Below are 24,758 nucleotides of genomic sequence, written 5' to 3'. Positions count from 1 at the left end.
CTTATTGTTTATTGTTTACTTTGAAATAATTAGAAATTTATAAAAGTTGCAATAATGGAAAATTCACTTCATCCACTTTCTCCCAGTGCTTACATCTTTCATTAACTATGGTACATCAAAACCAGGAAATTTATATTAGTACAATGTTGTATAGAGTTCTATGTTATTTTATTATATGTGTAGATTCCTGTACAGTACTACAGATCCCTGAGATTCTATTCCTTTTTTTTTTTCAATCTATTTTCTCTCTGTTGTTCACATTAGGTAATTTCTAATATTCTATCTTCAAGTTCACTCATTCTTTTTCCTCTGTCCTCTCCATTCTGCTTTTGAAACATCCACTGAGCTTTTTATTTTCAACTACTTTATTTTTCAGCTTTAAAATTTCAACTTGGCCCTTCTTTATATTTTCCATTTCTTAGCTGATATTTTCCACTTTTTCATTTGTTTCAAGTGTATTTATAGTTGCTCATTGAGACATTTTTATAATGGCTCCTTTAAAGTCCTTGTCACATAATTTCAACATCTGGGTAATATTAGTGTTGACATTTGTTGAATGTCTTTTCTCATTCAAGTTGAGATTTTTCTGGTTCTTAGTATAACGTGTGATTTTTAAAATTCTATCCTGGACATTTTGGGTGTTATGTTGTGAGACTCTAGATCTTATCTAGATCTTCTGTTTTAGCTGCCCTCCATAACACTGTGTCAGTGGGGGAGGCAGATACTGCCAGGTGGGGATAAAGATCCAGGTTCCTCACTTGGTCTCTTTTGAGACCAAGGGCTGCCTCATCACTGCTTAATGGAGGTAGGATTTCAGGCTCCCCACTAGGCCTCCGTGACATTTCCCTGGTTGGGCGTGGAAGGGGTGCCACTGCTTCCCACATGACCTTCACATGGTTTTGACCTCCACTGACCCTGCAAGAGGGGAACTGTTTTAGTACTGGCTGGTAGTGAAAGTTCCCCAATCAGCCTCCTCTCATACCACCTCATTGCTGCCACATGGGAATCCCTCAATGGCTTCCAGTGACACTGTGGGGAGAAGCTTGTTACTGCTGAGTGAGGATGAAAGTTTCATCTCCCCACTTGGCTTCTCTGACACCATACTGGCAGTGACTTATTACAGCCTGGCAAGGGTAGAAATCTAGGCTCCCAACTCAGCTTTTGCTGACAGTGATGGAGCTAGAGCTTCATTTTGTTCTATGATGTATTTCTGCAGTAGAGTAGTTATTGTCTAAAGTTATTTTGTCTTGTCAAGCTGTCCCTTTCTTTGTCCTTTGCTAGAGAAAAAGGGCTTTTGTGAGAGCTCTTTTGTTTTTGTCGATTCCTCCTGGCTTTTCTAGGTTATAGCTTCTAGCACTCAGTGAGGATATATGAGTCAAAAAAAAAAAGTCAAGGAGCTTGCCACCATGGTCTTTCTCGGGTTCCAAGGTCCATAGCTGGTCTTCCCTCTTCTCACTACCCTTCACAGTCTTCTTATGTTTCTTTTATATATAATGTCCAGGACTTTTACCTGTGCTTAGTAGAAGGAAATGCATCTACTTCATCATGGTCTATAACCAGACAACTAGATTTTAGAACTTTATAAAGTTTAACTTTGTTCAGACTTTTTTATTTAAGCATTAAGCAACTTCTATTAAACTTTTAAAATCAGTTAATTATAGTAAATATGTATATGAGTTACAGTGGAAGAACCACCTCACCCCAACTCTAACAGCTAACGTAATAAATTCAGCACATAGTGGCTAAGATCAGCCATCTGGGAAGTCATCTTTCAAAGAACAACATGATTTCCTTTGGAAACCAATAACAATAAGGCTTAAATGTGGCTCAGATATGTACTAACATAATTAAAGAAAGAAATATGTGAACTGATTATTAATGTGAAATCTTAAAAGGGGAAGTTCTCCAAAGCCAAGTGTAATACTTTTCATTTCAACACCATGAAGTAAGAAAATGACCTGAGCAGGGAAGTGGATTTTCCAATCCTTTATCCTCAGACATTCCATCTTTAGACAGAAAAATATAAGCAGTGGGCTAGAATAATTTGACTAACTCCTTCCTTTTGTTCTGATTCCACAAAAACAAGTAACTGCACTTATCTGTTGGACTCCATATCAGCTCCTTATAGAGAGAGAATAGCTGAGCAGAAGATTCAACTTTCTGATACCTGTGGAAACTCTTTCTCATTATAGTCCTTTAACCGGCCTTCTCACCAGTGTCTCGTGAGTTTGATTGGTGTGTCAGTGCCTCATTTCCAGACCTTCAGAGCTGAGGAGCAGAGAATGGAAAGAGGGGCCCAGAGCAACTTACTGCCTTCTTCTGAGAGCCAGCTGAACTCCTTAAGCAATATCTCTAAACTCCTCAAATTATTCCAATTGTTACTTATATGCTTTAAAAACAGGTACTTAGGGGCTTCCCTGGTGGTGCAGTGGTTAAGAATCCGCCTGCCAATGCAGGGGACACGGGTTCGAGCCCTGGTCTGGGAAGATCCCACATGCCGCGGAGCAGCTGGGCCCGTGAGCCACAATTACTGAGCCTGCGTGTCTGGAGCCTGTGCTCCGCGACAAGAGAGGCCGCGATAGTGAGAGGCCTGCGCACTGCGATGAAGAGTGGTCCCCACTTGCCACAATTGGAGAAAGCCCTCGCACAGAAACGAAGACCCAAGACAGCCATAAATAAATAAATAAATAAAAATTTAAAAAACAAAAAAAAACAGGTACTTAGAAATGACACTGCTTTAACATGACCATAAATATTAATACCTAATAGACATTTAACTACAGTGAGCTAAGAACCGTAAAGAAAAAAATATTCTTAAAGGTTCATATCCAAAAGAATAAATGTTTCCTGATGGTAATCTGACAGTCTAATAACAGACATTCTTCCATTCAACAAATATTTATAGAGTGTCTTTGGTACTATCCCAGGTGTTTAAGATAGGTCAGGAAAGGCAGCAGACAAACTCATGTCCTGTGGAACTTACATTCTAGAGAGTGGAGACAAGACAGAAAGAAGACATGTAAGTCATACAGATGTTAGAAAGTAACACATGCCACGGAAAAGAAAAAGTAAAGCAGAGTGAAGGGGATCAAGAGTGTGGGAGTGGAGGGGGAGGGTGTAATGGAAAACAGGATGGTACAAGTGGGGAGGTGAGATCCTGCACAGATTCAAAGGAGATGAGGATTCTCTGCATGTAACAAGGACATCTGAGGACAAAGCATTGAAAAAGGGAGAGATGGAGAAAATGCTATCAGAGAGGTAATGAGAGTACACATGATGATGTGGAGACTTTGTAAGAACGTCGGGTCTTATACTGATTGACACAAGAAGCCAATGAGGATATTCTTTTATGTAACCTTTTACTTTGATATAATTTCAAACTGACAGCAATGAGAAAAGTAAAAGGAATACCTCTACTCACATTAACCGGTTGTTTATATTTTCTTCCACTGGCTTTTAGCATTCTCTCTCTCTCTCTCATTACCCTCTCTCTCTTTCTTTCTGTTTCTCTCTCTGTCTCTCCCTTTAAATACATAATTTTTTTCTAAACTATTTGACAGTAAATTGGAGAGATTCATGACTGTCTACCACTAAATATTTCAGTGAATATTTTCTAAAAACAAAGGCATTCTCTTATATAACCACAGTACAATTAATAAAATCAGGAAAATTGATATTGATAAGCACTGTTATCAACTCCACAGTCCATATTCAAATTTTGTCACTTTTCCCAATAATATCCCTTATAGTTATATTTTGCCCTCTGCTACAGCCCTGGAACCATTTCTTCTTTAAGAAGTCTAAGTTCTTTTTAATGCAAAATGGTAAATAGAAATCAAGCTCTGGTTATTAGGTGTGCTCATTGCTAATGCTATGTCATAACTTTTAGACAATCTCAGTGAACACGTCTAGTATATGTACATGTGTATGTACACATATACACTATATGCCCATATAAATATAATCATTTCTATATTTATCTAGCTAGATAGGTAGATATTAAAAATTATGAGTTTATAGTAATACTTTCCTTTTCAATCCAATACTAATATTCCTTCTTTCCATATTTATAGCTCCCCCTTAAGATGCTACTCCCATTACCATCAATATATTTACTCATTTGTGTAAGCAAGTTTTAAAATTGCTAACCCATACCATTTCAAAAAGCAAACCTATTTACTAGAGTTCAATATTTGTTTAAAGTTTTCTTAAAGGTAAATTACATGCAAAGAAATGCATAACTATTGTGTACAATTTGATGATTTTCTGACACATGCATACACTTATGTAACCTGCAACCCCTCAAGTTCTGCTAACCAGTCAGGGAAAAGAAGTCAAGGGTATATGCAAGGAGATGATTGTAAGGATTGACCAGAGAATTTTAGTGAGGCAAGGAGGGAAGTAAGGACATCGGTGGTGGGGGAGGAAGGGGAGGGACAATGAAAAGGAGATAGAATCAGTAGATTTGAGATTCATGTGGGGTTGAAAGATAATATGGGACATTTTCTTGTGAACTTTCATATCTCTGTGACAGCATACTTACTGACACAATAGATGTTTATTGTCAAAATATGAAAATACATTGAGAGTTTATTTGATTTGGAATAATCCTAAAGGTTTCTTTTCCTTGGGAAATGCTTTCTTTCTTGAGGCCACTTATAGATTGGTGTATGCATTTATAAATTGCTTCTCACATCTGCTAATCTAAATATAAGAGTGAAAAATAAAAGAGAGAACACAAAACTTGTTTTATAGTTGTTATTATTTAGTTTAGATGGCAATTCAGCAACTCTTCTAGATAGATGCCTTTCAGCTTTACAATTTTAATGAAGAAATGCAATCACCTTCTAATGGGAGACTTTTGGTCCTGAAACGCAACTGAAACATAAGGTCCTTTTTAACCTTTGTATTCTGAAGCAATTTTAGTAAGTTACAAAAAATCCCTCCAAGAATGTAGTGTGAAATGTAACTCTACTTTCTTTTTTTTTTTTTTTTTCGCTTTTTCCTAAGAAAAACTTATACTCTAAAGTTTCTTCTCTGCAGGTGTAGTTCTTCTATTATTAGTAAATATGAACCTGAACTTTAGCAAAGAAAGGAGTTGGACATAGTGAAAGGGGCTGTGGAGTTAGGAAGACAATGTTTACTAGTGACTTTGGTGATGTTTATTTAATCTCTTTGAACCTCAAATTTCTTAACTGTAAACTGGGGGCAACAAAATCTATCCTGAAAAGATTTTAATGAGGATTAGAACTAACATGTAAAGTATTTAATATTACTGGTGATAAAGAAGAGACATTAAACATCAGTATCACTATGTCTTAGACTCAGGGAGCCTGTGTCTGATCTCTGACTATCTGAGCAGACTTGGCCAATTTTTGCTTTTTCAACAGTAAAAGAAAAATAATACTTGTTCCAGCTACTTTGTAGTATTAATAACACAAAAAGGTAATGAAATTACCTTTATTTATTACAAATAAATATAGAAATAAATGAAATTAATGTTTACCAAAGTTCTATTGAAGTTTTGAAATTAGTTTATTTGTTTTTCATATTTGAATAGAGGTGCTTAGGTTGAAACTGTAATAAATTACTAGGTGTCAAAAATACACAGACCATCAGTCTTTGTGTTTTTCTCCATTGCTATCTCACATTGCTGATAAGGGTAACCACCAGAGTTGGCCAGAGGCAGAGCTGAGAACTAGGCGAAGGTTGTCTTTGCTACCTCTCACTGTCTCTGGCCTGCCCCAAGATGCCCACTGAGGGAGGTACTCCTGTTCTCATGCTGACTTTCATCCTCTTGCTCATAGCTTCCTAAATACTTCTTAGTAAAAGCAAAGAAGAAGTTAAATAATTAATTTTGAGCATTTTAAAACTGTATCACAATACAAAATAACACCTTTTTAAAACTTTTTGCAGTATGATCATAAATATGGTTGCTTTTTGTAATAAATATTGCAGGGATTTATCTATTTATTCCCATATTCTACTCAGTATCTTTAAGGTGCCTAGTCTGCTATATTTTTATTACTTTTTTCTTCTTCAGTTTATTTGTCCATGGCTTTACCTGGGTGTTTTAAAATTATTTGACTTTATTTTCAGCAATTTTATGAAGCTTTGCATCTGTTGTCAAATTTGCAGTTGTACTTGGCATTGTACTTCCTTGGTACTATATTTGCACTATATTATCAGATGTTTACAATATCTGGCAATCAGCAAGAAATAGATAAAACACTTTACGTAATGGGAGAAAATAGACTAGTGATTAATTTATGAGTGAACGTGTTTGTGTTGTTAAGACTTTTGTATCCCTACACAGCCTGCAACTGCAGGGAATCATAAGAAATATAGAAGAAGATTACCCATAACTCTATGAAACCAGCACTATTACTATTATTCTCATTTCACACATGAGGAAGCTGAGGCTTAGCCATGCTGAAATTGCCAAGACTATCAAGTTAGTTTTATAAGTGGCAGAGTCAGGGATTAAATCCTGGATCTGTGACTTTCAGAGATCTAATGACATCATAGTAAACCATAAAGAACTTCAATTTGATTATGTGTTTTTAAGAAAAAGCAGAGGAACAGGAAACAAGTTAAGATTAAAAAAAACAATCTAGACCATTGATTTTGCATGAATTCAGGAAAGGACATTGATTCATAGACCAAGAGAAGATGGGGAATGTAGAGATTATTTAGTAATGTCTTCATTTTCTAGATGAGGAAACTGAAGCCATGGCAGGTACATTGATTGCCCCAAACCACGTAATCTCTTAAAACTACAACCCCTTGCTTTTTCCAAGATAGATTTGTGACTAATTAAAAATAATTTATATCTTAATTGTCAGATCAGAACTTTTTAATAATGTACATCATGAAGTTAGCCGAAACTGGAGAACATGAACTTGGTACTACTATAGTGACACAGAGAGGTGGAGAAAAAAATAGCATGATTCAAACATTAAACCTGTCTATATGGAGGCTTTAATGTGTATCAGGTACTGTTGGGTCCTGTGGGGAACAGAGATATATCAACCAATAAGGATAATATAATGCAATAAGTGCAATTTGAAAGGCAAATTGCAAAACGCTGTGGGCACTCAGAGTGGGGAAGAATTAATTCAGCCTGAAAGATTTCTGTTGATCCTGTTGTGGTGCTCCACAGAAGAGATGATATTTGAGTTTGACAGGCATCTGGGGCTGGAGGCTATTCCACTCAGAAAGAACAACAAAGGTATCAGGTATCATACACAGAGCAAAGGTATCAGGTATCATACATAGAGCAAAGTGTGTTAAAGGAATAGCAAGGAATTCAACGAGGCTCTAACTATTTATGCAAGAGCCTCAGAGATGCACTTTGAAGAGTTCTTGGCTTATGAAAAAAGCTGGCTTGGCTGTTCAAAAAAGTCTTACTCATTTCAAATCTTGCTCAAGTCAAAAAGCCTTTAGAATACATTTCTACTCCACTGGTATCAGCATTAGCAGCCTCACCAATGACATGCTCATTTGAACAATTGTCACAAGCTGTATGTGTTGACTACCTGTGAATAACCACAGACTTTCATAACTTTGGCTGTATTTTCCCTGTATGTCTTTGGAGAAATGTCTGGACTTTGCCAGACTATTTGCTTCTCAGTTATGAATAGAATTCAATAAAAAGGTAACTAATGCAAATAGCACTGACTAAATATGAACTAATGCAATGACAATCTTTACAGTTCTATAAGCAAAAAATCTTCCTCTTAAGGTATCTGCTGTTTGTTGTACATTCTTTCCTCAGACTATTTATCGCTCTTAAAGCTTATTTTGTTTTTTCATATATAAAGTGAAAACTTTCTTGTTCCTTAACATTTTTTATACCCTTTTGGAATTATTTGGTTAAGTTCAAGTTTGCATGAGCTTGGAGGGAATCTATATCATAAGAGTTTAAATGTTTGTTTTCTTCCTTCCTCCTAACCCTGAATAGATTGGGTGTTGAGGCTGTGGGTGGGGAATGACATCTTACTCACCTAGTATTTCTGGTATCTGGCACTTAGTAAGTGTTTAATCAATGAGAAATAGATGAATGAGAATAAGTGAATGGAACTGGTGAAAGCTGCACCCATCTGAGGATCTAGATATTGGCCAGGGTGAGTCTGGTAAGAAGTAAAATTTAATTGTCTAAGAGAAGAGATTATCTGAAATATTGGAATTTTAAGGAGCCAAAATTACCCCCCTTTTAACTTTTCCTAAGTTTCCTAAATTGTGACACATAAAACAGTTGGAGATTTTTTTTAAAGTAAGTTGTATTACTGATAAGCTGTTTGGAGATCATAACTTAAATCTACAGTCAAAATAGTTTTCTGATACTTCATCCCAGTGTTGGATAGACCTCTCTCCCAGGTCATCGGCATAGCTGGGCACTGAGGGCCCTCCCACAGGGGAGTCCCCTTACCATTTGGCAGAGAGCAAAGCAGATATTATTTGTTCATTCTAAAAATGTTAATCGTATATTATATGCTAGGTAGTATAGATACGATATTGAATAATTCCTGTGCTAACACTATTGAACTGAAGAGATGGTTTCAATACAGCATAATGGTGAGCTCCAGGGCACTAAAGAGGACAAGGGAGGAGCCCAAAGCCTGGACTTAGGAGGCTCCAGGAATGATTCCCATGAACTATCCAAGATGTGGCTTGAAGGAAAAGTGAAAGTTCTCCAGTAGAAAGGAGAGTGTTTTATACAAGGAATGGAGTGTTTGAGGCATAAAGAACATTTTTTAATGATTGGAGGGTAAGATATGAAGGAAAGGAGGAATGAAAATGAGGCAGGAGAGTTTAACAGAGGACAGATTAAGAAGGGCTTTGCAAGCAATTTTAGGTACTTTCTATTGGACTCTCTCTTAAAGGGAATAGTAGTTAACTGAATGGCTTCCAGCTGGAGAATAATATATTATAGATTGGCCACTTTGTGAAATGCACTGAGAAAGATGGCAAGAGGACCATCTGGGAGGCTTGAACATCAGTAGAGGCAGGGAGGTTTGAGACAAGTAGACAGATTTGAGAAGCATGTAAGATATAACATCAAGAGGAATTAATGGCAGGTGAGTTGAAAAAAGGGGAGTCAAGCCTGATGCTGGTGTTCTCTGGTTTAAGTGGAGAGATGGCATAGCCATAGGAGATACAGAAAAATGAAACATAGGAATGTAATCTGGGCTGGAGATAAAAACATTAACAAGATGGTAAGTTGATCCAGGTGTTGACATTGCAAAATCTAAAATGGAAGAAATACTGGAACACTGAAGTATTCCACTGAAACTTAAACCAAGATGTAAAGATATTCTGAAAAACAGATCCTTTGTAGAGCGGTTATTACAAAAGATTCAAATATTCCCCTTGGGCAATTATAAAGCAAATCTATCTGCAAAGGTACACTTATTACCTAATATGAGTTACAGTTGAGTGCCATGGATTATTTGCTAGTGGAAGGGTTTTTTTCCCCTCAGTTATAGTTAGAACAAGTACTTTCCCATGTTCATCTTTGCCCAATATGTGGTCTGGAATAGCTCAATACAATTAGCAACTTCAGTTCAGAACGTTGCCAGAACTGAAGGAGCAAAGTGTGACAAATCCTACAAATGCAAAAAGATGCATTGCTAAGTATCCTCAGGGTGACTTGACTCTGTATGATTAGCTCCCTCACTGATCATGTGCTCAAGCAGAATTTTGCCATTCTACCTTCAGAGAATACAGATGCCCAATAATCAAGATGTAACTGCATTAGAGGATTCTACTACTTGAAGAAAACTTAGAATCCACCAAAGCCAAGAATCATATATCTTGGAAAAATCTTTAAGGTTATTTGGGCAACATTTTCAATTATGAGTCAAGATCCATCAGTGGGTTGTGAAATCACTTTTGTAGGTTACAACTTGCTTGTTTTAAAAACTGAAATAGAGTAAGATAGACTAGAATAGAAAATATCAAAGCACATCGTGCATACAACAAGTAAATATTGTTTTGCAGAACAGCAAGCGTGGACAGGAATAAAGAAAGGCATTTTGGTGACAACAACAACCTGAGTAAATGTGGAAAAGTAAGAAAAAATAAAGAATGTCTGGGGAATATCAAATAGTACATGATGGTTGTTGTTGCGTATAGATGCAGATGATTTGTGGGAGATAAAACTGGACTATTACTGGAGCCTATGTTCACTGGATCATGAAAAACAACTAAGGAGTTAGTATGTCATTCAGCAAGCAGTAGAGAACCATGGAAGGTTTCTGAACAGGAAATTAACATGATAGAAAATTTAATCATAGAGCTGTGTGGAGGATCATCTTGTAAAGAGATTGGGTAGCATTTGTAGCAATAATTCAGACACATGGAACACAAAATTTGCATGTGCTAAATTTCTTCCTGACTCTGGGCTTTGCACATGCTGTTCCCTCTGCCTGGATGCTCTCCACCACAGCTTCTACCACCTTATGCTAGTTATTTACTTCTAGTCTTTCACATATCATTGAAATTTCTTCTCTAGGGGAAACTTCCTGACCTTTAAGACTAGGTTAAATTCCTCTGATTGTATATATCACATTTATGATCAGATAACGAATATGCTATTATTTAGTGTCTGTGTCATCTGTTAGAATGCAAGGTCCATAATGAAGGGAATTTGTCTTGATCAGAGCAGTATCCTCAGCAGTTAGAGTGGTGCCTTGTACACTGTTGATTATTAATAACTTTTTGTTGAATAAATGAAGGCGTGGTGACAGTTACTACAGAAAGAAAACTAAACGCAGGGGATATTGGAAAGGAAAACCCAGCAGGACTCAGGGATTTACGACATATTGGAGAAGAAACAGGGAAAAGCCAAAGATTGTCATTCCTCCTTTCAACAGATATTTGTTCCACATACAATACTTTCTGTGTCAGGTAGTACTCTGCTGGACCCTGGGAAAACAGAAGTGAATAAGACATAATTTCCTAACATCAAGAGGCTCATAGTTAAAAATCAAAGAAAATTTTTATATAACACTGTTGAAAGCACTTGATATACATTAACCTGACAACAACTTTATAAGACAGGTACTATTATCATCCCCATTTTGTAGATGAGGAAACTAAGACAAAGAGAGATTAAAAACCTTGCCTGAGTTCACTCTGATAAGTGGCAGAGCTGGGACTGGGTTCCATTTTCTTAATTACTCTGCTATACTGCTGCTGCACCCTGGAGCAAGGGACACAGACAGGTCAGCAGATCATCACAAAATGACATAAGAATAGATATACATAAATAGTCCAGAAGTAGCTCAGAGAAGAAATTGATTATCTATCTGAAAGGGAGGGTCAAGGAAGACTCACTGGGGGGAAGTGACACGAAACTGAGTTCTGAGGGATGAATTGGAGTTTGCCATGTGCGAAGAGTGCTGGGGAGAGCATTCTAGGTGACAGCAGTTTAAGGCAGGAAAGTATTAAACAATGTGATGTTTAGGGGATCTACATGAGTTTGGAATTTCTGGAGAATTCCTGGAAGAAGATGACAACACATGTGGCTAGAAGGGTTAGAAGGGGAGGTTTGTCTACTACCCTAATTTGCTGAGACCTGATTCTGCAGGTTGTAGGGAGCATGGAAGCATTGTAAGAAGGAAGGGTGGGGCGGCTTAACACAGAAGGTCAGACTTGCTTATTAGAAACACCACCTTAGCAGACATGAAGCAGGATGGACTGAGAAGGTGAGCTAGAAGCAGAGAGACAGACTAGGAAGCCACTGTAATCAATGTCTTGCCTGCAAGACATTATGAGGGACCAATTTAAGGCAGTAATAGTGGACACAGAAAGAAATGGATTTACAAATGCTGCAGAACTTGGAGAGGCACTGGGTGTTGGGGAGAGAAAAGGAGAAAGTAAGGGTCTTTTCAAGGTTCTTGACTTATAAAATCAGGCTACTAAAGGTTGGTGGGGACAACCAACCAAGGGAGGGGAGGATTTCAGAGGTTAAAGATGGTGGGTTCTGTTTGGAGCAGGTTTCATTAGGGACAGGTTGACTTTCTGGGTGAAAAGTGATGTACTCGGTAATATGGTGTCTCCGCTAAGTAAAATGTTTGAGGTTTGCAAGTGGAGGCCATGGGTATGAATGAAGTCACTGAGAGGGAATAAAGCAAAGATCTGTGGGCTGAGCATAGAACCTTGGGGGACTGATCACAGCAGGAGTGGGAAGAAGAAAAGGAGCCAGAGGAAGAAAGTAAAATGTGACCAGAGAGGCAGGAAGACATTCAGCCAGCTCTGCATCACACATCACAGAAACAATGGAGACACACCCTCCCCCGACTGCTGTAGGGCAAATTCCTACTCATTTGTTAGTCAATGTTCAAGCCTTTCCTACTTTGGAAAGGCTTCCCTGACTGCCCCTTTCAATGTAAATGCTTCTTTTCCTTTGCTGCCAAATGCTACTTGTGTATAACTTGCATTTTATAGAAAGTATTCCTTCACATCTCTGTCTGAACATGTCTTAACACTAAAGCATCTTGAGGGTAGAACATTATTTAATTCCATATTGCATTGTCTACAGAAGATGCTCAATAACTGTTGGTTGAATCGAACACTTTGGGAAACACTTGGTACCATTTAGACTGCCTCAGAAAGGGTCACTACAAAATCTACCTGATTCTGTTCCTGCTTAATCCTTCTATAATAGGAAGTTACTTCCATTCTCCAAATTAATCCATGTTGATCTCTGTTCCTGGAAAGCTCATCTCCTATTAATTGCCTTGTGAAGTCCTAATCTTCCTTCATAGCCCAGGCACATTTTCCAGAAGGCCTTTTTTACTGCCAGCCCAAACATCAAGCCACCATCAAAGTCCCCATACCCCAAAGTTAATTATCCCTCTTCTATACAAACTGTCTTATGCGTATTCCTGACTGCACATTTTTTTTGCACTGACCACACACTATTATTTGGATGTGTTCATCTGTGTCTCACATCCTAAACTGTGAGCCTGAGTGAAAAATCAATGTCTTAAAGATCTGTGGCTCCAGCAGCTATCACAGAAGCCAGTACATGGCAGGTACTTGGCTGAGGAATTGGATGGTTTTTGCCATCTGGCCATCAAGTAGGCCACCGCTAGAGGGCACTGGCAGCTTGATCTGACTCGAAGTGCTGGAGGTGTTTCCACAGCCTGAGACAAAGGGTCAGGGCTGTTTGTGAAGGCACCAGGACTCAAACCTGGACTTCTGTATTTCACCCAGGCAGGAGGACAGAGGGTCGATGCTCTTATTAGCCCTTATTTCTGCCTCTATTTCTTCGCGCTGAATGCCTCACTAGGTTTCTACCTAGTTTCTCTAACTTGCAATGTATTCTCCTTACCTCCTCAGGTGTGTCTAAGAAACAGCTCTATTCCAGTCAACTCTTCTTAGCACGTTATAGAAGCCCCTGCACTATTGCCCAAACTGCCCTTGTCGTTGTATGTCTGCCACTGGCCCTGGTCCTCCACCACCCTGGCAGTACCAAACTGTTTTGCTGTTCACTGAATAGACTGTTGACTCTCACACATCACATGCTATTAGCTCAGGCTGTTTCTTCATCTGCAAATACCCTTCCCCACCTCTCAGACTCCCACTCATCAGGTAAGGATCTTTTATAATCTACTCGATGAAAAGTTTTCCTACCATCAGGTAGATTTTGCTGTTCTTTCTTCTCTACATTTGAAGACTGTACCTTTACCGGCATTTATTATACTATTCATATTTATTTGTTCTCTTTTTCCTCTCTTCCAGTTTATACTTTCTCCTCAAGGGCAGGTATCACAATTCAGAACCTACAGGCTGTTTACTTGTAATGAAAAATGGCTGGAAAGATAAAGGAACTTTCATGGTCACAAGATATGCTCATGACGCCAGGCTAGATCCTAAAGAAGCTTTCCCAACTGGGGTGGCAAGAAAGAAACATTTTTTTATTTTTTAAAATTTATTTATATAGTTATTTATTTTTAGGCTGCCTGTGGGATCTTAGTTCCCCGACCAGGGATCAAACCCATGACCCCTGCAGTGGAAGCTCGGAGTCTTAACCACTGGACCACCAGGGAAGTCCCAGAAAGAAACTTTTAGACACATTATTCTCCAAATTAACAACACTCTTCAGTGGCTCAAGATTGTCTATGCTTATACTGCAAATAGGCAGCGTTTGTGTCACAGTCCTCTCCTCCTTGTCTGTAATAGACTTTACTGAATACCACGACAGGCAAGAGCCAGCAGGCCCTCCAGATGAATTCCATTTGCCACTTTGGGCCTGTAAGAGAAAGGTCAAACTCCTATGCAAAACATATAAGGTTCTTGTACCATGGATATACTAGGCCTTTGCATCTTTATAATTGTTTGCTTCTTCTTTGTTTTCCCTTTGAGACTGTGTCCCCCCGATAATAGGGTTTACTTCCTCCTATCTCCATAGCTCCAGCATCTGACACAGTGTCTGACCCAAGCGTGCACTTATTAAATACTCAATGAATGAATGAATGAATGTTTTATTCCCTTACTCAATGAATACTAGCTGCCTAAGTATCTATCCTTGGGATTTGGATGGCTTAACGTTTTGCAGCTCAGTTGCCTGGAGTTGGGCACAAGGTAATGGATAAGTGGACTTTAGAAATCCCAAAGGGTGTCCATAGGGAAGTCTGTCTATAGGTCACAGAATCACAGCCCCCAAGGTTGTGTTCTGGATAATAATTTCCATCCCCAGGGAAACAGAACTGTCCGTTTGGCAGACTCCTCCTAAGAACAGTCTAGAGAAACATGAGGACTTCTAGAACAAGAACTGAAATGGGAGCTAAAGTGAAAGCCTTATTCTGCAAAATAGAATCACTGGAGGAAACTCACACTTGAGTTTCATTTTTCTGGAGAAGGCTAATCCTCACGAGTGCAGAAACCTTGAGTCATAACTGCCTTGTAGCCACACAGGAAGGCAAAAATACCAAGCCATACTTGGAGGTGGCTGGAGCCACAGGAAGTGGCTCAGGTGGTGGGCAGGACTAAGTGGCCTTGTTAGAAGCTGGCGGAGGCTGTGCCGTGGTTTTGAGATGGGGCTGCAGCAGGGACTCTGGTCCATCTCTGTGTCCTTGCTACCAGGTTTATAGCAAAGGCTCAAGAAATGTTTGCTGAATTGTTAAATCATGATTTTTTCCATCATGGGCCACTGAGCAGCCGACCTGAGACCGGTAATTAGTTCCAAATGATTTGGGCAAGACAGAGGAAAGCAAGAACGAGGAGACCCTAAAATCATGCTAAGATTTCTAATGAGAAATCTAATGCAAGGTGGCGCAGTGGTTAACAATCTGCCTGCCAATGCAAGGGACACAGGTTTGAGCCCTGACCTGGGAAGATCCCACATGCCGCGGAGCAACTAAGCCCGTGCACCACAACTACTGAGCCCACAAGTCACAACTACTGAGCCCACATGCCACAACTACTGAAGCCCACGCGCCTAGAGCCTGTGCTCCACAACAAGAGAAGCCACGACAGTGAGAAGCCCGCGCACCGCAACAAAAACCCAACACAGCCAAAAATAAATAAATAAATTAATTAATTAATTAAAAAAAAAAGAAATCTAATGCGAATGCGAACCTGCTTACCTGATAGGCAGGTGGCTTACCTGACCTGAAATAATTAGCTCTACTGTTAAATGCCTGTGTGGAGTCATCCATTTTTAAGGTGCTATTTTAGCTTATCAAAAATTAAAGTATGCTCTCCCCTCCCACGTTCCATTTGAGCAGTGTATCTGTCATATTGAGATACTTTTATCAAGTTTACCAGCCTGCTTGTCAAAGGTTTGTTATAGCTAGTCACCAGAGAATTATAAATATCTTTAGCCCAGATGTGGTTGTGTTGAAGGAAGGGAGGGGAAAAAGGAGGATAAGGGCGGCAGTTGACTTGTTAAAAGCCATCGCTGTATTAAGTACTTTGAATTGCTTCTCTATTGTTCTTCCCCATGGGTTTGAGGTTTATTAGACATGTTGATCTGAGTGGCCCCATGTTGTGGGAGATGGTTTGTGTTTTTCTTGGCCATATTCTCATATCCTTCCTGCAAGGGATAGTGGTATATCTCTTGAAGAACTATAAATAATTTATTTTTATCTGGCAAACAGTGTGCATAACCGGTGATGTTTCTCTCTGCAATGGCTGTGCTTGTGAATGGCTGAAAGCTTTGTGTCTCGCTTCTCATAGATTCATTTTTCAAACTGAACATAAGTAGCAACCGTTATTGAACACTATGTTCCAGGCACTGAACTTTACATCCACTTAATCCTCACTACTTACAGTACCTTATGAATTAAGTTCTACTTTTATCTCCTTTCTGCAGATGGTGAGAATAGAGACCTGGAGAAATTAAGTAAGGTGCCCAAGGATTGCTCAGTCCTAGTTCTACGTGATGTCAAAGTTTGTGTGGCAGTTATGACATTCAGACCATGAACACAGGTACATATAAAGTATCTCATTTATTTATTTTTATAAAATCCACTAAAATTGTTCTCTAAGCCTATTTTGTCAGGGTGGTAGAGAATTCAATTGCAGTCACTATTGGGACTCATCGCACCGTGGCATCGTGCTGAGGTCCTAGAGTCAGTGGTAGGTAGCATCACATCATGTGACAGGCAGTCATTGGCCGTTGGTCCACTGGGTACCATTGAGATTCCCACTGCTCCAGACTCTGTGATCTGATTCTTCTGACGAGGCCACTCTCATGCTCCATCTCACATTCAAGGCGCAGGATCTTTGGTAAAGTTTGGAACTCTGGTGCCCAGGGTGCCACTCTCCTGGCACATGAAGAGGACATTCCCACCATCATGTGCCACCTCCTTAGAGTCCTACTTTTGCTATTGGAGCAACGCATGGGTCCTGACTTTGACCCATTTTTTGGTCTGGGAGACATAGCTCCCTCTTCCTGAGTTCCTCAAAGTTACTCTCTCTACCCTTATCCTCCAGTAGCATAGTTTCTTCAACTTTAATAGTTCTCACTTTTACATGACACAAAGAACCATTTATCTTAAGCATCTTCTGTTTTCCACTCTGCAACAATCCCAGAGGTCTGGCTGTAAGGTAGGAAAGTATAAGAAGAATAAAGGTAAGCTAGTATTCCCATAAGTTATTTTGCCATGCATATTCTTTCTTTTGTATTTATCAGATGAGGTGGTTGAACGGGTGTGGATTCCCTGGTGAGGTATAATGAGTTTTGATGATTGCATCCTTCCCTTGCCAGTCTATTTTATAGATCCGCCTGCTAGGAATAGTTGTATTTCTTCTAAACCTCTGGTTTATTTTTGTCTTATGGACACCATGAGTCATATAACAAACTACATTTCCCTTTCTGCAGGTCTTTCAGAGACATTTTGATCAGATATGTGTCTGTGTACTCTGACATTCCTAAGAAATATTTCTTGGCTGAATTTTTTGAAATAAAGAGAGATTTGTTTTAAAAATACTGCACATTATATGTCAGAACATTGTGTGTGTTTGGAGGGGAGCCTAAAGAAAGTGGTCTCTGATTCAGTCTTTTAAAAAATTTTTAAGATTTTTTAGTTTTAAATATCTAGATTTCAAATTTTTATGTTTGAGAAATATGGTGTCACTACTAAGTAACACTTGTTTTAGACCTGATATTACAAGTACAAAAAAAAAAAACGTATGTAACGCTTTCATCTTTGTCTCTCTATAGATTTTTTGGGGGGGGGGTTATTTATTTATTTTTTAAACATCTTTATTGGAGTATAATTGCTTTACAGTGTTGTGTTAGTTTCTGCTGTATAACAAAGTGAATCAGCTATATGCATACGTATATCCCCCTATCCCCTCCCTCTGGCGTCTCCCTCCCACCCTCCTTATCCCACCCCTCCCTCTAGGGGGACACAAAGCACATGGAGTTGAGGGAAGAGCAGGTTGCAGGTCCGCCCTGGAGGCAGAGAATTGCAGGCCAGCCAGCTGGAAGCACAGCACAGTATGGATCTGCAAGTACTCTCTCCTCAGCCCCAGGTGGCTCCACAGACTTGAACTTGCCCACCCTTCAGAACAGGGGAGAATTAAATTCATTTCCACTTTAGTTCCAGGAGGTTGCCATGTTCCCCGTGGGCATACAATAAATATTGACCTATTTATTGAATGTTGCCCTGTGGTATCTTCCTCTCTCTTTTGTCTCCCCTGGCCCTCTGGCTGCTTCCTTGGATCCTTGAAAACTATATATTGATGAAATAAAAATTCGTATTCTAAGGCAAGTCAAAGAAAATTTGAACATAAAAAAATTTTCTCTGCCCTTTGGCCTCCTCTCTCCCCTCTGCTGTGCATTGTGTATCTCCATCATGCATCGACCAAACCTCCCCATAGGCAGAAATACCTGCTCAACCATAAAGAGCAGTATTCTCCTAGCATCACAAGATAACTCCTGAGGAGATAACCTTCCTTCTTGATCTTGTAAGGGGCCACTGTGACCCATGACCCACTCACTACTCGCATTGTACGTGGAGACCTGGATTGTGTCAACTGTCAATAATATGTCAGTTAACGTATAGTCCTCTGTTTCAAAACATTGTATGACTCTGCTTTGACATCTAATGGGCGGAACAGTTCTCAGAGTTTTCTGAGAGTCTGTTCCTGGGTTATAATCTTCAACTTGGCTTGCACAAAATTTTCCATTTTTTCGATCTACGACTGATTAATTTTTTGTTGACAAAATATCTTTTCTTCAGAGTCATGCCTTATTGTCCTTTAGTTTTCAGTGTTAGGTCTCTCTGTGTTTCAATATCACCTCTTCTTGTTTGTTTTCTCTGTGTCTGGGTCTTATCTCACAGCTTCTCTGGGAATCCGTCCCTCTGTTTTCTTTCTCCGAGACTCTCTATTTCTCCATTCCTCCTTTCCATCTCTGTCTCTCTCTGTCTCTGTCTTTCACACACACTTTTCTATATTTGAGTTTGCTCCCCTCGAGAATTACCATCAAAATTCATTGCAGTTTTTCAAAAAGTTAGACACATTTAAAGGTTTGTATAAGTGCTCAGAATAATTCATTTTACACTTTTTTTCTTGGAAACCACATTTCCATTTTCCAAATATAAGCACTCGGGAAAAGTGGATTGATCTATATTAACCACAATACACTCTTAAGTCTTGTGGAATGATTGGGTCTGCTCTCCTCTGGGTTTTCTGTGTGCACTCAGCCCAGACAGGAATGCATTCCTCTGCTCCTTCTGACACAAATACAGTGACATTTCACCAGGCGACTATTAGCCTAGAGGGAATACTAACTTCTCCCTTCCCCTAGTGTTTTAAATCCCATTCCAGTAATTTGGCCCCGATATTGGCACAGAAACACTGGTTGCATAAAGTCCTTGGAGCCTGATGCTTATTCTGTGTCCTCTGTGCCTTGAGTGTTAAGGACTGAAATGGGACATTGGTTTGCTGCTGCTTTCCTGCAGCCGCTTTCTGGGGAGGATCTAATGGGTGTGGTCAGCCTCCCCTGTGGTTTGACACAAGCAACTATACTGCCTCTGGCATTAAAATTAATCTTTTAAGCATCATTTGTGCCTGGAAACGTAACAAACTAATTGTTATCTAAGAGGGTTTTGGAGGATTGAACTTCAAAGTGAAGGTGGCCTGGATGGACGATAAACAAAGCCTCTGCCCTTATGTTTAGGAAAAGAACTGGATTTTTTTTTTCTTTAAGTTCTCATTATTGAGATCCTAAATGTGTCAAGCACTTTGTGCAAAATATCTCTTTTACTCTTTAGGACCACCTTGCAAGTTAATGTGCTGACCCCATGTTGCAAATGAGAAAGTGAAGCTAAGAGAAGTTAAGTGACTTGACAAAGGTCATACAAAATAGCAGGGTTGAAACTTGTTACAAATGAGTATTTTTATGTTCTTGAGGACAATTTTTATGCCTAGAAAAGAACTATTCAAGGTTATTTTGGTGCAAAATTAGTATTCAATTCACTTGAAACCCTTGTTTTTCTTAAGCTTGTATGTTTATAAATTTTATGAATCCATTCATAAATCTAACAAATTTTATAATTATTTTGAAGGAAGATTTCACAACCTAATTAAATTTCTTGAATATTTAACCACATTTATTAAGGTAATATATCTCTATTTCCTTTTTTTTTAAGTACATTAATCACATGACTTAACAAACTTCCCAAGAACTTAATTCTTATAAATCTAATAAATTAAATTTATAGATCTGGTGAACTTTAAATTCTCTTAAATGTTCCAAGTAAGATTTCAACCTGAAATTTCAGGTCTAAAGCAATGACTCAATTACTCATTTTAATTTGAAATTGCAAGGTTGACTTGTTCCTCTAATAGGCCTAATTTTTGTAAATGGTACAAATAATTAAAATTCAAAATAAGCACAGATTCTTAGATTCAGATATTTTACCACTGATTTTTATATTTTGGGTTTTTTTAATACATAATACTAAATTATGCCATTATTAAAAGATAAGGACACAATTCTATCATCCCCAATAATTTTGATGTTACTTTCCTAAGTAATTCTTGGGTTTGCCTTCTAGTTCGCTGAGGTTTCTTAAAAAAACAGAATTACTAACTGGACATGACTGGACCCTTATCAGCAATGTCGTTGGGACACACCGAGTCCCATTTCCCTCAGTCACTGTTCTCTGTGGTAGGTAGACAGCCTTCTGAGATGGACTCCAAGATTTCAGTCCCCTGATGTAAAAGACCTATATAATCCTCTCTCCTTGAGTGTGGGTAGAACATGTGAATATGATGGGCTATCACTTCTGTGATTGTTATGTTATATGGCAAAAGGAATTTCCCAGATGTAATAAGTTTCCTGATGTAATGAATTTGAGTTAATCAAATGGGAAAAAATTTCCTGAGTGGGCCTGACCTTTCCAGGTGAGCCTCAAAAGAGACAAGAAGCAGTGAGGGTACCCTCCTGCTGTCCTTGGAAGAGGCCAAGCCTCAGTGTGCTCAAGCCTCAGATGAGATCACTGCCCTGGATGACATCGTGATTTCAGTCTGAGGAGACCCTGGGCAGAGGATCCAGCTACCATACCCAGATTCCCCCGCAGGAACGGTGAGGTAATAAATTTGTGTTGTTTTAAGGTGCTAAGTTTGCAGTGATTAAAAAACTAATACACTCTCCAACTGGGATGGTTTCACCACCTGTGTCCTTCAGGTTCAAGCTCTACATACCTGATTCTTCTGTCCAGTCACAGAGATTTGGTGCCCAACCCCCTCAAGCTGCTACATCCCTTGATAGAATTTTGCACAGAATTTGCCAGCTGAGGTACTTATACGTCTTACGACCTACAGAAACTCCATCAAGTTTCTAAGTTCCTGTAGATAGGAACTTGAGGAGGATCCCCTCTTATTTGTTATATTCTTACTGTTCTTGTTATGTTCTTACACAACTCTTCTAGATATTACAATGACATTCCATTGAATTCTGTGTATCTTTCATTATTTTGTCTAACTGTTTCAACATCACTTTCCTTCTGAAAACACCAGAGCCCAAATCTATCTGATTCTAGAGTCAGACTCTTTCTACTGGTGTCTTTAACAACCAGGAAAAAGCTTAAGTTTTTATGAAAAGTCTTGAGCGCTGAAATGTCCCTCTATTTTCCCTGTGATTCTGAAAGCATTCTAAAATTTCTCTGGCTTGTGCTTCTGGGGTAAACTCTGGTTTCTCTGAACCAATAATAGTTATATTCTAAAAACATCACTCACTCAGTGCATCAAAAATATGTTAATACCCTTTCTATCAAATCATTCTTAAGTCAATCTGTGTCTTTACTTACTAAGCTTTTCTTTTAACAATACAATAATAATTGATCCATGAATGTACATAGTACCCTGAGACATACAAAGAATAAAAGATACAATTCCTGTTCGATAAGTCTTTATGATTTAGTTGGAATCAAGGTATAAATGCAAAATATTTAATAATTTTGTGTACAAAATAATATAGGTTAAGTGATACATGTTAAGTGATATGACTGGTCCAAATAATAAGTGGAGGTACAGGTGAGGGTAAGTTAAAAAAACTTCATGGAACAGGTAGGATTTAAACTCACTCATTCAACAATCTTGTATTTAGAAACTTTGGTGTGTTAGACTCTGAGGGCCCAGGAATAAGGCATAGTCACCCTCTTCCTCAAGCTCACATTCTAGCTGAGAAAGCAAAAGCATAAATACAGGGGTACATGCTATGATAAATACTCTTGCAATGGTGTGTACAATATGCAGGGCAAACCAAGAGAAGTATTGTACTGGCAATGAGGATGGGTGGAAGTAAGTAGTGAGGGAGCCTTCAAAGAGGTGACATTTCTGCTGAGCCTGATAGTAAAAATAACACTGTCTTTTTGTTAACCGTTTCCTATGTGCCAAGAACTGCCCTAAGCACTTTACACTAATGAACCTCATATAATCGTCACAGCAACTTCATTTGATCGGGAATATGACGACAGTGACGAGTAATTGCCGAAGAGGATACTGGCGTCATCCTACCGTAGAACATCACTTCCACTTCCACTATTCCAATCAGAGCCCTTCTCATCTCTCTCTCTCTCAAACTCTTGCAGAAGTCTTTTAACCGGTCTGTCTGCTTCTGCCATTGCTTTATACCCAGTCTTTTTGTGATCTTTTAAAAACACGAATCAGCTAATGTCAGTGCTCTGAACAAATTTTCCAACAACTTCCCACCTCACTTGCATTAAAACACAAGGTTCTTAGCACGGCTTTCAAGATCCTACGTTATTTTGCCCTCACTCCTCTGTGACATCATTTCCTACCACTGTCTCCTGGATCCACCCCCCGACAGCCATCTTTCCCCCTCTTTGCTGCTCCGCAAATACAGTAGGAATGCTCCTTGCTCATCCCTCTGCCTGGAACACTGTCTTCCAGATATCCGCAAGCCTCACTTCCTCCTTCATTCAGGTTTCTGTTCAAAGGTCATCTTATCAGAAAAGCCTTCCTTGACCAGCCTGTGGACAACACAAGCCTCTCTCCTCTCCACACCCATCCTGACCCAGCATTGTTTTTCATCATGACATGTATCAGACATTTTCTGTCTCTCCCAACTAGAATAAAGACCTCGTGAGGACAGGGATTGTGCACTGGTTTTTTACTCTATCCCCAGTGTGGAGCGCAAAGCCTGGTGCACACTAGAGGCTCAATAAATATTGCTGAAATTATGAATTCATTAATGACTGAAGTGACTTCCACAGTCATACTCTGGGCGTATGGCAGAGCTGGCCCTTGGATCCTGGTTTGTCTAACCCCAGAATCCAATTTCTTAAATACTTCTTGCTACTGAAGAGGAAGAGGAAGAATACATTAACAAGGGGGAAAGCTGGAGCATAAGGGTGTGAGAATGAGGGTCCTGAAGATGAAACTAGGAAGATAGTTTGGGACAGATAACGAGGAATCTGAAAGTCTTGGGAAAATAGCTTCCTACTTTCCCTGTGGGCACGAAGAGAAGGCTTGCAACATGGTGTTAAGAGCCCCTCTAAAATGCTAATGGTGAGAGCTCAAGACCACCTGAAATGGGGAAAGGGCATTTATATAAACTCTAATAACCTTCAGATCTTTCTTCATTTCCGTTAGAATTCTACAGAGCACTGCAATCTAAAAGTGGAGAATTTAGTAAATATATTCCTTCCTGGTTTGTCACACATGACTTGATGTAGATGTTTAATTGCTAAAGCTTCAGGTTGTGGTTGGCTTTGATCTCCAAGCCCTTTTGCTGATCATTCTGTGTGTAGTGTATCATAATTATTATAATTCTTTTAACCCAAATATATATTTTGTCATTGTTAAGCAGCATCTTTTTTTCCCCCACCCTTTGGTGGTGGGGTAGATGAGGGGGAGGGTGAGTCTTACATTTTTAAATCCATACTTCTTGATATTTCTTATGCTGTGGAAGTAACAGAAGTTGGCTTCCTTTCGGTTCAGTTCTAGGTTCTCTATATGAGATTTTGCTTATTGAAACTTGATACTTATTTTCCAATGAAGCTTCTAAATAATTTCTCTCTGTTTTAAAATTTCCAAATCCTTGGTATCTTCTCTACGGTGCATTAGAGAAAGTAAAGCATATTTTAAAAATCTGTTTTACATATGAGCTGCCTGATTTACATCAGCTATTATTTTCTAGTTGGGTGGTTATGCTGAGTTTCATAATACACCAAAACTTATATTCAAATGAGAACTATAGACGATTATGTAAACAAGAGCAAAGAAATATTTTCTTTCTTCCATTATGTTTGGATATAAGAGTCTATTTAGAACTCTCTGAGGAACTCAAAATAAGGGTGGGAACAGACAGTTTCATGGGGGTTTAATCCTGGTTGGAAAGCAATGAAGCAACAACACTGTCTCCGTCTCTCTTTCGTTCTGGTGGTAATCAAAGCATGCAAAGCTGCGGGTGTTGACGCTTTGAAAATCAGCAGAGCTGTACCATGTACGCTGGCAAGCAGTACCCTGGCCTTTCTCCAAGCTGAGTTTCTGGGAGACAGAGAACAGTCCCAACAAGCCCACCGACCGAGCAGAAAAAGCAGCAGGGATGGTCATATTGCGGCAGACATCTGACGGGCATGAAAGGCACCAAGGAGATAGACTTTTACAGTCTCAGGCAGATCTAAAGCCTCTGAAAATCCACTATTTAAGGATAAATAATATATGCTAGAGAGAACCACAGAGAGGGGCAGGGAGGCTCCAGAACACCAAATGTACCTACATCGATCCTCATTTTCCAGTCATCCGACTGGAGAGGCTTTTAA

The 24,758-nt window shown here is 39.1% G+C and overlaps 1 long non-coding RNA gene across 1 annotated transcript; it reads left to right on the top strand.

Moving 5' to 3' along the window:
• The first annotated feature begins 196 nt into the window (after nt 1-196).
• LOC309613523 lies at nt 197-24,220 on the top strand. Its single transcript, XR_014235773.1, has 2 exons — nt 197-2,401; nt 2,717-24,220. It is a non-coding gene; the product is annotated as an uncharacterized lncRNA (long non-coding RNA).
• Nucleotides 24,221-24,758: the final 538 nt, after the last annotated feature.

This window comes from Balaenoptera borealis, assembly GCF_965194805.1.
Source record: "Balaenoptera borealis genome assembly, chromosome: 1".
In the NCBI taxonomy this organism is placed as follows: domain Eukaryota; kingdom Metazoa; phylum Chordata; class Mammalia; order Artiodactyla; family Balaenopteridae; genus Balaenoptera; species Balaenoptera borealis.
The sequence above is the reverse complement of the archived record's forward strand: the minus strand, read 5'-3'. Positions and strand labels throughout refer to the sequence as shown.